General features: G+C 45.8%; 1 long non-coding RNA gene across 1 annotated transcript; it reads left to right on the plus strand.

Annotated features, from left to right (window-relative positions):
• The first annotated feature begins 429 nt into the window (after positions 1 to 429).
• LOC125391217 (uncharacterized) lies at positions 430 to 8,089 on the plus strand. The gene is made up of 3 exons (XR_007229015.3): positions 430 to 575; positions 797 to 950; positions 7,144 to 8,089. It is a non-coding gene; the product is annotated as an uncharacterized LOC125391217 (long non-coding RNA).
• The last annotated feature ends 3,641 nt before the right edge of the window (positions 8,090 to 11,730 follow it).

The following is an 11,730-nucleotide window of genomic DNA, read 5'->3' on the forward strand; positions in this document are numbered from 1 at the left end:
TTTACATATGATGACATTGACACGCAAAGGGCTCAGTAATGTTCCTACGTGTGACAGAGGCAGGGTGTTTGACTCCAGTCAGCACTTCTGTTCTTTCTCATTGTTCCCTTTTACTATTTTACAATACGTTTCAAAGCCTGTCATTACAGTTGCCTTAGTTTCTCCAGGAGACCCGGAGTAAAGGAACACGGAGAACATATAGACACCAGGCTGGAATGCTCACCAGAGGCTTACAGTCCTGCAAACAAAGATGAAGTGTGGATGTGCTGAAACAGCTGCACTCTGCAGCTGCGGGGCCTGTCGAGGGCGTGGCTTCCTTGTTCTCAGCAATCTGGCTCTGGCTGCCAAGTGGCTATCTGCTTTGAAGCCACAGTTGTGGCAACTGCATTCGGTGTGTGCATCGCCTGCATCAGAGGCCAGATACGTTGTGGGTTTCTAAATGCCTTCAGTTCCCCTCCCTTCAGAACGTCACGGCGCCAGTGACCTCAGAACTCTCGTGGGCGATTGATAGGATGTCACTATTACTTTTCTCCAGTCACACTGGACTCAGCCTACACGCATGACTACTGTACTAGGTCCTCTTTGTAATGAATGCCCCCATTTATACTTTTCTGTTATAAATTAATAATCTAAGGGATTTAAAAATTAATTTAGGACTTAGATACTCTTACTTGAAAATTATTCTATGACATTAAAATCTATTTATCCTCCACAACCTGTGAATTAATCCATCCAACTAAATACACAAAGCTATAGAAATTCACAGCATCTAATTTTTTTCCTTTACATTTTTTAGAGGGGGGTTGTATGTTCTGTGGCGTGTATGGAGTCAGAGGTCACCTTGTGGAAGAAATCACTCTCTCTTCTTACCATGTGAGTTCTGGGATCAAACTCAGTTTGTCCGGCTTGCAACAAGCACCTCTGCCTGCTGAGCATCTCATTGGCACTAGGTAAGTCTTCCCGACTTTGTAAAAGCGCCTCTTGGCTCTTCCTTGGGAGCACTATCTCAAGGGCTCTGGGTAAGAAACACGGGAATTTATGTTTTCATTTCACTTCTTTGGCTTTAGTTCACCAATCTTTAAAGTTCACCATTGTAAACAAGTGTGAGCCAAATAAGACAGACAATTGGCCAACAGGATGTATAAAAAGTATAGCCAAAACAATTAGTTGTTAATGGAGATTAAATAAGGTAACACACACACACATACAACAGTGATCTAAAACTAAAATAACTGAAAATACCAAGTGTTGGAGAAAATGTAAAACTATCTGAACTCTCAGTTGCTAGCAGAACGACAAAACAACACAGGTACTTTCAGAAGCCCAATCTGGCAATTTCTTACGAAGTTTGATATATTCTTAACATATGACTCACCGGTCCTTTGAATGTTCACAGAAGTTTTCTTTGTAATTATCCTAACCTGGATGCAGCCCCAGCATATACCAGCTGGCAATCAGATAAAAATAAACTCATAGATACAACAATATGTACAGGTAACATGAGAAAAGCTGAAACAACAGCAACAAAATCAAATACCGTGTGCTCCTATTATGTGACAACTCAGAGGAAGCAGTGCAGGGGGACATTTGGCGGTCATTTGACTTTCTGCAGCTGTGTGAGTAGAACTCATCCTGCAAGCTCCAGCTGCTCTTAGAGACGTAGAGAGGGTCACACCTGCACACATGCAGTTACTTGCCTTATGTTTTGAGTACACTTTAAAACTGAACTCCAATAAAAATAAAACAGTAATTGTCCAGTGTCTTTGTGGCTAAGCCGCATCTGAGACAATTATGATATTTCAGGTCTAGCACTGAGGTCCTTTGAATTCAGCCCTTTTAACTTTGCCCAACGCAAGACATGAAGTTTGTGGCTCAAATTATTTTTTTAACTTGATATCTTAAAAGTGGAGCTGACCCTTCAAGTGAACATTGTAAAGCTGGGCATGCTGGTTCACACCTGACAATGTGAGCTGGGAAAAATAATGCACCTGACAGTGTGGAGCTGGGCGTGGTGGCTCACACCTGACAGTGTGGAGCTGGGCATGGTGGCTCACACCTGACAGTGTGGAGCTGGGCGTGGTGGTTCACACCTGACAGTGTGGAGCTGGGTGTGGTGGCTCACACCTGGCAGTGTAGAGTTGGGTGTGGTGACTCACACCAGGTAGTGTGCAGTTGGGCGTGGTGACTCACACCTGACAGTGTGGAGCTGGGTGTGGTAGCTCACGCCTCATAATGTGGAACTAGGCATGCTGGCTCACACCTGCAGTTCCAGCACTTGGGACTTTAATGCTAGTTAGGATTACTAGATGTCTCTTTAGTGAGTGGCAGAGGTAACACTAATTACTCCTTTACTGAGGAACAAACTTCAGCAACTTTTTATTTCCTGTAATTCTAGCCCAGCCCACCCAACTCCAGCTAAGGATGGATGCTTGTGGAATGCATTTCTCAGTGTGGTCCTCAGACCAGAATCAGCATCACCTAAACACTTGTAAGAAATGTAAAACATCACATCCATTCACGGACTTATGGAATCTACATTCCCATAAGATTCTCATACATCTAGACCATATCAAAATATTTCTTGTAACCCTTTGGGCTGGAGACATAGTTCACCCATTAAGAAGGTGGACTGTCCTTGCAAAGGGTCTGGCGTCTTACAACTGCCTATCACTCCAGCTCCAGGGGGTCTACATGCCTATGAGTGTATATATACACACACAACTGAGAAAAATTCAGAATATTTCTTGTCACCCTGGAGCTTTTGTTTCTCCTTTGGTAGAGGGTGTGACCACTTCCTGAACTAAGCCTTGTGCGCTGGAATCTTCTGTGATCCTCTGAAGGTCAGGCATTTGATCCCTTCTCTCAGAGTGAGCCCTGGACTATTAGCTAGGTTTCTGCGGAGCCCTTGGCTGTTGTTTGCTTACCTTTTGCAGTTCAATAAGCATCTTTGTAAGTCAGAGGAAGAAATGACAGGCACCTGAGAAGCTTTTGCACACAGCCAGAAAGGGGTTGTATGGAAAAGCCTGCTCTGCAACACACTCTATTTAATAAATGTTAAGTGAAAACAATAAATGTCCTTCCTGTCACCATGGAAGTGGCTTTTACATGAGCCAGGTACAAAGGCATTTTGTAATCCTTTCAAAGCACCTGTTGTTTCGTTCCTCCCTCCCGGTTCCTATGCGAATGACTGTATTTACTCGCTGGGGTGTGCACTGAGTACTTCATGGTTATGGCAGCTCCTGCAGTAGAAGTCTACTCTGAAAGCTCGGGGAAGGAGAGGGTCTGAGAACAGGGATTGGGAAACAAGCTTGGCCGGAGGCATCTGACCTCTCCGAGCGTTAGCTTTCTGTCCTGTAAAGAGGAATCAGACTAGACGGTATGTGAGGTCACTGCCAGGATTAGGGCAAGGATAGCTGGGAGGTACAGGGAGCTGTGGCACTCTGCCACTTCACTAGCACATTCCTGCACACCGTTGGTGGCATCTCAAGTCCTCTTCATGAAGTGAACAGAGGTGCCCTGCATATTACCATTTCAAAGAAAGAAAGAAAGATAGAATGAACAAACAAAAGAAAGAAAGAGAAAGAAAAAAGAAGGAAAGAAAGAAAAGAAAGAAAGGAAGGAAGAAAGAAAGAAAAGAAAGTTGAGCAATTACACAAGCTGCCTAAGTCTACTTGGAGTCCCTGGTAATTTCTGATACCTTATATTTTTGCTGTTTTGTTTTGTTTCTTAAATACTGTTTGCTGTTTGGTACATAACCCTCCTGTTTCATATTCTCCAGTGTGGATGTAGCTGGCCTCAGTTGGTAGCTCAGAGGGGCCAACTGGAGAGGCTGTGTGTAAGGTAACCCTTATAAACGTGCAAAATGGAGTGAGTCCTGCATGGTTTTGGTTCTACCACCATAGCAAGAGACTTTACATCCCATCCGGGACGTCACTGGATTTCAATATTTTGCCAGCATCTGCTCAAGTTTCTGAAATGTTTGGTCATGTAGAAAAGAAGGCACGTGTTCACCTGGAGTTTACATAAACATCTCTGTTCTGCATGGATAAAATGCAAAGGTGTCAAGAGCAGTTAGGGAGAGTCTGGGCAAGAGAGAAAACAGCTGCTTCCTCCCAGCCCAGCTTTTATAGTCAAAACACCCAAGTAGGAAGACTCAGAACGCAGTTTGTGCTGTGGTTGAGAGTGTGGGCATCAAACTGTGTTTATATTTTGTTCTGCCAGTTACTAACCCTGTAACTCTGAGAAAGCACTCTCCCGCTGGTTTCCTCATTCGTGAAAGGTGAGCGATAGAGGAAGCCATCCCCAGGGTGCTTGTGGGGGTTAACTGGGCGAACACCTAATAAGTACCTAGGGATTCAAGGGATATTATTGGTTACCGTTAATATTAGGAGCAAGGACGAAGTACGTTAAGAAACCGCACTATATAAATCAGCAGGTGAGCTGCAGGCATCGAAGATAAAGGGAGGGAATCTAGAAGATAAAGCCCAATACAAACAGTCTGTTGTAATGGCCACTGCCCACGCTGACCACATGGTGACAGATGGGCAAAGAATCTCTCGAAATCCAGAGAGAAATCGGCTTCAACAGACAGGGAAAGTTCACTGTTGGCTCACAAACAAGTTGTATAGTTATGGGGAAGGTCAATTTCCCACGGCACAAATACACGTCTTTTGTGTTTACTCATCACCCCCCCCCCGCCGTGTGGTGCGTGCGTCAGTTCCCCTCCCCCATCCTAACTAACCTGCACCAACTGATGGACCCCAGAGCTAAGACTACCAGCCCCCAGCTGCGGGGAATTCCCAAGGCGCCGCAGTTGGTGGAGTTCAGCCGCTGATGTGGTTTCACTTTTTCCTGGCGTATGTCTAGTTAGATATTTGTGGTGGTTTGAATGAGAATGCCTCCCCATAGGCTCGGGTATTGGAACCCTTGCTTCGCAGCTGGTGGGTTTGGGGGACCGTGGTGGACCTGTTAGGAGGTGGAACCCTGCTGTGGGAAGCACGCCATTGGAGGTGGGCTTTGAGGGTTTATACCTCCCACTTCGATTTTGCTCTTTCTGCTTCGTGCTTGCAGCAGGAGAGGTGATCTCTCAGCTTCCTGCTCCAACTGCCTGGTGCCATGCTTCCTCTGTCATTGTGGACTTTCCCTCCGGCACCGTACACTGCAATGAACTGCTTCTTCCGTGATGTCCTTTTGTCACGGTGTTTTATATAAGCGAGATTGCTATCTCAGCGTCACCCACGCCGCTGTCCCTGCTTCTTATTGTTCATCAGGCAAGCCAAGAATGTTCTCGATGTACTTATGGGAAAGCCCAGGGAAGAAGCGGCGGACTCTAAAAGTGACTGGACAGAATCATAAACATTTTAAGTTGTGCCCTTACACACACCCCAGACTCTCCTACTCTAAGCAAACCTCCCAGGTCCTAAAATCATCAACCGCCCATACAAGCAAAGCTCCCATTTCCTTATGGCAACGCTGTATCCTGGAACACACACGGAAACCACTTCTATTTCTTCACCATCATTGACCATTTTTCTTCTCAGACATTTTTCAAACTTCACCCTGCCTGTTATACAAGGCTCTGATTTTAGGTAGCTTCCAAACATCATATTCACTGTGTGGAAGATAAGTTTGCTGCAATTAAAGAGCCCAAAGTGTGTGGTCCAGGTCTATGGGGCTAGAGCGAAGCCACAGCCATGCATGTCTTCAGAATAAACGGCGGCAGTCCCGCAGGATGACACCATGGTGGAGCTCCACAGCGTGGCTGGATCAGAGCCTGGGGCTGAGTTTTACAGCGTGCTTGCTGGGTTCTGACCCAGGATCTACTATTTACTGGCTGCACAACTTTGGGCAGGTAACTACGCCTTCCTGAATCTTAGTGGCTCCATCTGCAACCATGGTGGGGGGGGGGGTCTGGCGAAGTTGTTAGGATGATGAAAAGGATAAAGGAGCCCCGAGCTGAACTTTGCAACTGATATCTGTCACTATTCACCTTGGTCCGTCTTGTAAGAACTCCCCGCACTTGAGCCTGCTGGGGAACTCTCTGTTGCCAGCTTCTGTTGTAGGCTCTTCTCAGCTGCAACGCTGTCCTTCAGCTGGGGCTGGAGTTTTCTTTCTGCTATCCCTTCCCTTGCACCAGTGTCTTCTTTCCTCCCCTCCTCGTTCCTTGAATATCGCCGTCTCAACCTCATCTCTCTAGAAATAGGTGAGAATTCCTGGTGAATGTGATGCAAATCTTTTAAATCACACAGGCCCGATGTTTTGTTCAGTGTGGCAGTTTCGGGAGAACACGTGTCCTGGTTGTCGCGATGTGATGGACGCGAATATTTTCATTTCAGAAGCATTAGCGTGCAACTTGCAAAAAGTTGTGTTAAAAAAAAAGCTCTTTTGAAGAAAAATCATCATTGGAAAACATTCTAATTTTTCAGGAAGAAAGCAATGCTTGAAAGTTGAGCGTCATTTGAAAGTTTGACCCAGAACCAAAGTGTGTTTTTTTTTTTAATAAAATACTAGTGACAAAAGGCCACATTGCTACAAATTCATCATTGAGCTTGTCATAAGGAGAGGAATAGGCATAATTCCTCAGAGCTAAAATTAGAAATCTCCCCTCCCCCAGATGTTGATGTTCGTGTTGGAACAATGGAACTCACTGCTTGACAGTGAGGTCCCACAGGCTAATTGATAGCACGTGGGGGTAAGGCCAATCAAGTGATCTACTTGCTTCCACAGGAGGAAAAGATTTAGGGCTGTCCTCAAGATCAGAGCTGCTCAAGTCGGAACGCCCCACCTCTCTCCACCCCTGCGTGTTCTCTCCCATCACACGCTTGTGTTCTTTTGTACCTGCCAGGTTTCAGTAGGTAGGAGGAACATGCGGATTGATGACCTGGGTCCTAGTTTTAAATGAAGATTAAGTCGGAAAATCCTGGGGTCTTTTTGAAATTACCCTTTGTGCATTTTGTAAAACCACTGCTGGGCTGGGAGTGATTGACAGCCTTGGCTCCCGAGAGGTCTGAGTGGGAAAGTGTTGTTTGTAAGCTGAGGTGGAATTCACCAATAGAGAGCCCATAGGAACACTGTCAGTCCTAGGGCCTCAGCCTTGCTCCCTGACATTAACCTGGATGACATATTAAAAATGTGTTTTAACAGACACTGAGAGAAACAATCAATAAATGGGACCCGTGAAGCAGAGGACACGGTCAACCAGACAAAATGACAGCCCACAGCATGGGAAAAGATCTTCATCAGCCTCACAGCAGACAGATCTCCAAAATATACAAAGAACTCAAGAAATTGGCCATCAAAAGAACCAATAATCTAATTTAAAAATGGAGTACAGACCTAAACAGAGAACTCTCAACAGAGGAATCTAAAATGGTTGAAAGATACTTAAGGAAATGTTCAACATCCTTAGTCATCAGAGAAATGCAAATCAAAACAGCTCTGAGATTCCATCTCACACCTGTAAGAATGGCCAAGATCAAAAACACTGATGACAACTTATGCTGGAGAGGTTGTGGGGTAAAGGGAACATTTCTGCATTGCTGTTGGGAATGCAAGCTGGTACAGCCCCTTTGGATATCAGTGTGGCGATTTCTCAGAAAATTAGGAAACAACCTTCCTCAAGACCCAGTAATACCACTTTTGGGTATATATCCAAAGGATGATGCTCAATTGTGCCACAAGGACATGTGCTCAACTATGTTCAATCTGGAAACAACCTAAATGCCCCTTGACCGAAGAATGGATAAGGAAATGGAGTACTACACAGCAGAAAAAATAACAACATCTTGAATTTTGCAGGCAAATGGATGGGTTTAGAAAACATCATTTTGAGTGAGGTAACCCAGACCCAGAAAGGCAATTATCACATGTACTCACTCATAAGTGGTTTTTAAACATAAAGCAAAGAAAACCAGCCTACAAATCACAATGCCAGAGAACCTAGACAACAATGAGGACCCTAAGAGAGACAAAGATCTAATGTACATGGGAAGTAGTAAAAACAAGATCTCCTGAGTAAATTGGGAGCATGGGGACCTTGGGAGAGGGTGGAAGGGGAGAAGAGAAGCAGGGAGGGGAGCAGAGAAAAATGTAGAGCTCAATAAAAATCAATAAAATAAAAAAAAAGAAAAAGAAAATGAAACCCCGCTTTAACCAATGTATCGTGAAATGAAGTCAGACAAAAGCATACACACCCCCACAAATATGATTACTCTATCCTCCTTAAATGCACAGAAGGCAGTAACAGACGAGGAATGGCAACCTCTGTATTGTGATCACTTACAGAGAGCAGGTAGCTACGGCCTAGTAACACAGCAGCGTCTGGGGCAATACAGAGCAAGGCACAGCTTGTTCGTTTCTCCAGTGTGTCAGGGTGACTGGTTTTACAACCACACTGGGAAAACACCAACTTTCTGCTTAGCAGGGAGTTTGTTGGCTTGAGTTTCTAAAAGAGGGCAGAGTAAAGGAGGGAATGAAGGGGTTTTAATCTCAGCCTTGAAGGGCAGGTTCATTGACCAACCATTAAAAGTCCACCTATGCTTCTGGTGGATGGGTTCACGTGATGATGGCTCTGGCTTTAAGGGCTACCCAGGAGACACCGTAAGAGATGGATGCCAGGCATGTACATCAGCAGGCACCCGGGCCTCATGAATGAGAGACACTTTATGATATTTTTCCCCCACCCCCCTACTACTCTACGCGGATCTATGGTGGACGGTGAAAGCCTGTGGGTCGTTCTGCAGACCGGCGGAGGGCGCTGTCAGACTGCAGAACTCCTTGCGCTGGGCCGGGAATCAAACTCCGGTCCTGGGGCGGAGCAGTCGGGCGCTCTACCCGTTGAGCCGTCTCTCCGGCTGGACTTTATGATATCTTAATACCGAGGTTTAGAGGGTGACATCAGAGGGACAGGTGGAGTGGCACGTATCTCTAACCCCAGCACTTGGAGCTGGCGCAGTTGGATCCCTGTAAGTTCAAGACCATCCATAGGCTATGCAGAAACTGTCTCAAAGGGGTGCGGGGAGCTGGCGAAAGGCAAGGGCAGAACTCTCACCAGATGTAAGGCACAAGACTGGTGGTGGCCACATCAGACAGAATATAGCAGCCACAGTGTCCCCGTCAGGGCAGGTCTGCTGGATAAAGGATGGGAAAGATTTGGGGATGTGGCTGGCCTCCAGGTGTCATTTGTACTGCTGAGCAAACTCAGGACTTGGGGTTCAAGTATGAGTTGCTTGGACCTCATGAAGACTTTCTGGAGACCGTGATAGAAAGGTTAAAAAGCGAGCTTTTTCTCTTGTCCAGCTTCCTCTGTGCCTAGTTGACCTTCTATTTTCATGAGTCCCTATCCATCCTCTGGGGAGTCTGGTGACTCTAGGGAGGGTTACACAAGGCACTGCCTAGCATTAAGGGAGGAGTGTGCTCAGCACCCGTTTCTCCCTTTTCAAAACTGCCATCCCCGCAGAAACCTATAAATGGCTTTTAATGACACTTGGTCATTCAACAAAGGACATCAAAGTACACAAGTTCTCCATAGGGCATGGTTATCGGGGTGGCATCACCTGAACAGCAGGCTGCCTCAGAAGGAAGGGATATTGGGGAGCGGCAGTTCCTGCTTCCTCTCCCCGTTCACATTGGGGGGTGGGTGAGGGCCTGCTGAGTACTTCAGTGTCTGGCGCATGAAGACCACAAAGCAGTCATAATTCTGTCCTGACTTTTTGCCATAGACTTTCTAATTGTCTGTTATGAGCATAAACACTAACACTTAGTGTGGCCAGAAAGATCTGGACCACACAGCCTGCAGACCTGGGCTTAGGCACTGGCCTGGAGCATTGCTACCACCTCCGCATTGTAGGAAGAGGCTGTGGTTAGCCCTGGGAGTGCCAACGTACTGCAAATTCTGGGGTTCCGTGCCTAAACCCCTCTTTGGACCTCATTCCCTGGCAGGGCAGTAGCGGTCGGTCGTATCTGGTAGAAGTTCCCCATGAATTCAGCAAGGTGAGGCTGAGGAGAATCTGGTCCATGTCTTACTTGATATTAGCATCTTGGCAATTTCCGAGACAGAACTTCATTCGATGACAGCTATGATGATGACTTCAAATAATACAACCGGAGGGACTCAGATTCGAAAGTATGAAACTTTGCCTGGGCAGAAACATATTTGGGGTTTGGATAATTTGAAATAATAACTGTAGTTTACTACATCGGACCTGATGAGATGTTCCTTTGATCCCCTCCCCAGTTTGCTCTCTCCCTGCCAGAGCTACAGTCAAACACAGGACCTTCTAGGTACTGGGCGAGAACTCTACCGCTGAGCTACATCCCCGCTTTGTTACTGACCAGGGTACGAAAGCATGTGTGCACACTGTGTGCCTCATGAAGTCCATGTGGGAGCGTGGAAACTCAAGTGGGAGGTGGGGAACCGTGGGAAAAGGATCCCGCCAAGCACCTTAGTTCTTTGCAAGGCTGATTTAGAAAAGTCCACTTTCTTCCTTTATTCAGATCTCCTGAACACCCACCCTTCATCCACGCAAGCCAACCTCTTCATCCTTCGAAGCCTACCTTTGCTTCTGCCTTCCACCCACCTGGGAGGGCTGTTCCTGGCAGAAGCAGAAAAGAAGGTTGCTCTAGGCCGACAGCAAACTAAAATTACCCCGAAGAACAGTTTTCCAGCCTCCATTGATCAGTGAGCATTTATTTTCGTAGCTCGATGATGTTAGCTAGGTAACATGCATTTTAAAAATCTTCCAATGAGGGGTGGGGCAGCGACTCAGTGAAGAAAGTCCTTGTTCAATAAATGTGAGGACCTGATTTTCTATTCACATAGTTCATCCACAAAGTAAATGTTTTGCCATTTACGACAGATATGAAAAGAAATCCTTACTGACAGTCAAATGCTATTAGTTTTGTGGGGTTTTTTTGGTAAATTCTTTTTATGTTTGGGGTATTATTGTTTTTTTTCTTTTTGTTTTCTCTTTATTTTTTAAATCCCTCTATTTTTATTAAAAAAGATTTATTTATTTACTACGTGTACAGTGTTCTGTCCGCATGCATACCTTCGTGACAAAAGAGGGCATCAGATCTCGTTATAGATGGTTGTGAGCTGCCATGTGATTGTTTGGAATTGAACCCAGAACCTTTGGAAACACAGCCAGTGCTCTTGACCTCGGAGCCTTCTCTCCAGCCTTATTTTTCAGTTTTTTGAGACAAGGTATGACTATATGTCTTAATTAGCCTCGAACCTGTGTCAGTCTGCCTGCCTGAGGTCTCTAAGTACTGGGATTCCAGGCATGTACTACCATCCTGGCCAGGTGCCACATTCAGGTGCAATTTAGAACCCCGCTGTTTGTCCACATCAACTAAAGTCTTGGATCTTTCCAAAAGGAAATTATTCTCTGCATGCCTTGTGTTGTTTTGCATAGAACTGACACAACATTCTATGCGTGTTATCAGTTCATACTTGCAGTGTTGGGAGACGTGCACATGCTTGCATTGCAACAGAAAAGAAGCTGCTCATGTCTCCCCCATACCAAGGCCAACACCAGCTGCTCTTCCACAGCTTGGACACTTAGAGCGATAAAGATAGGCAGGGAAGGAGACACGTACACTAAACATCGCAAATTACTATATTATGTTCCCAGTGACAGATCCGTCGCTGTGTTCTAAACTTCAATGACGTCCCCCCATCACCCTCTTCTGGCACCACCTGCGCCTCTCTTACTGTGTAGCAACTTAACA

Source organism: Myodes glareolus, chromosome 16, assembly GCF_982192425.1.
Source record: "Myodes glareolus chromosome 16, mMyoGla1.1, whole genome shotgun sequence".
NCBI lineage: Eukaryota > Metazoa > Chordata > Mammalia > Rodentia > Cricetidae > Myodes > Myodes glareolus.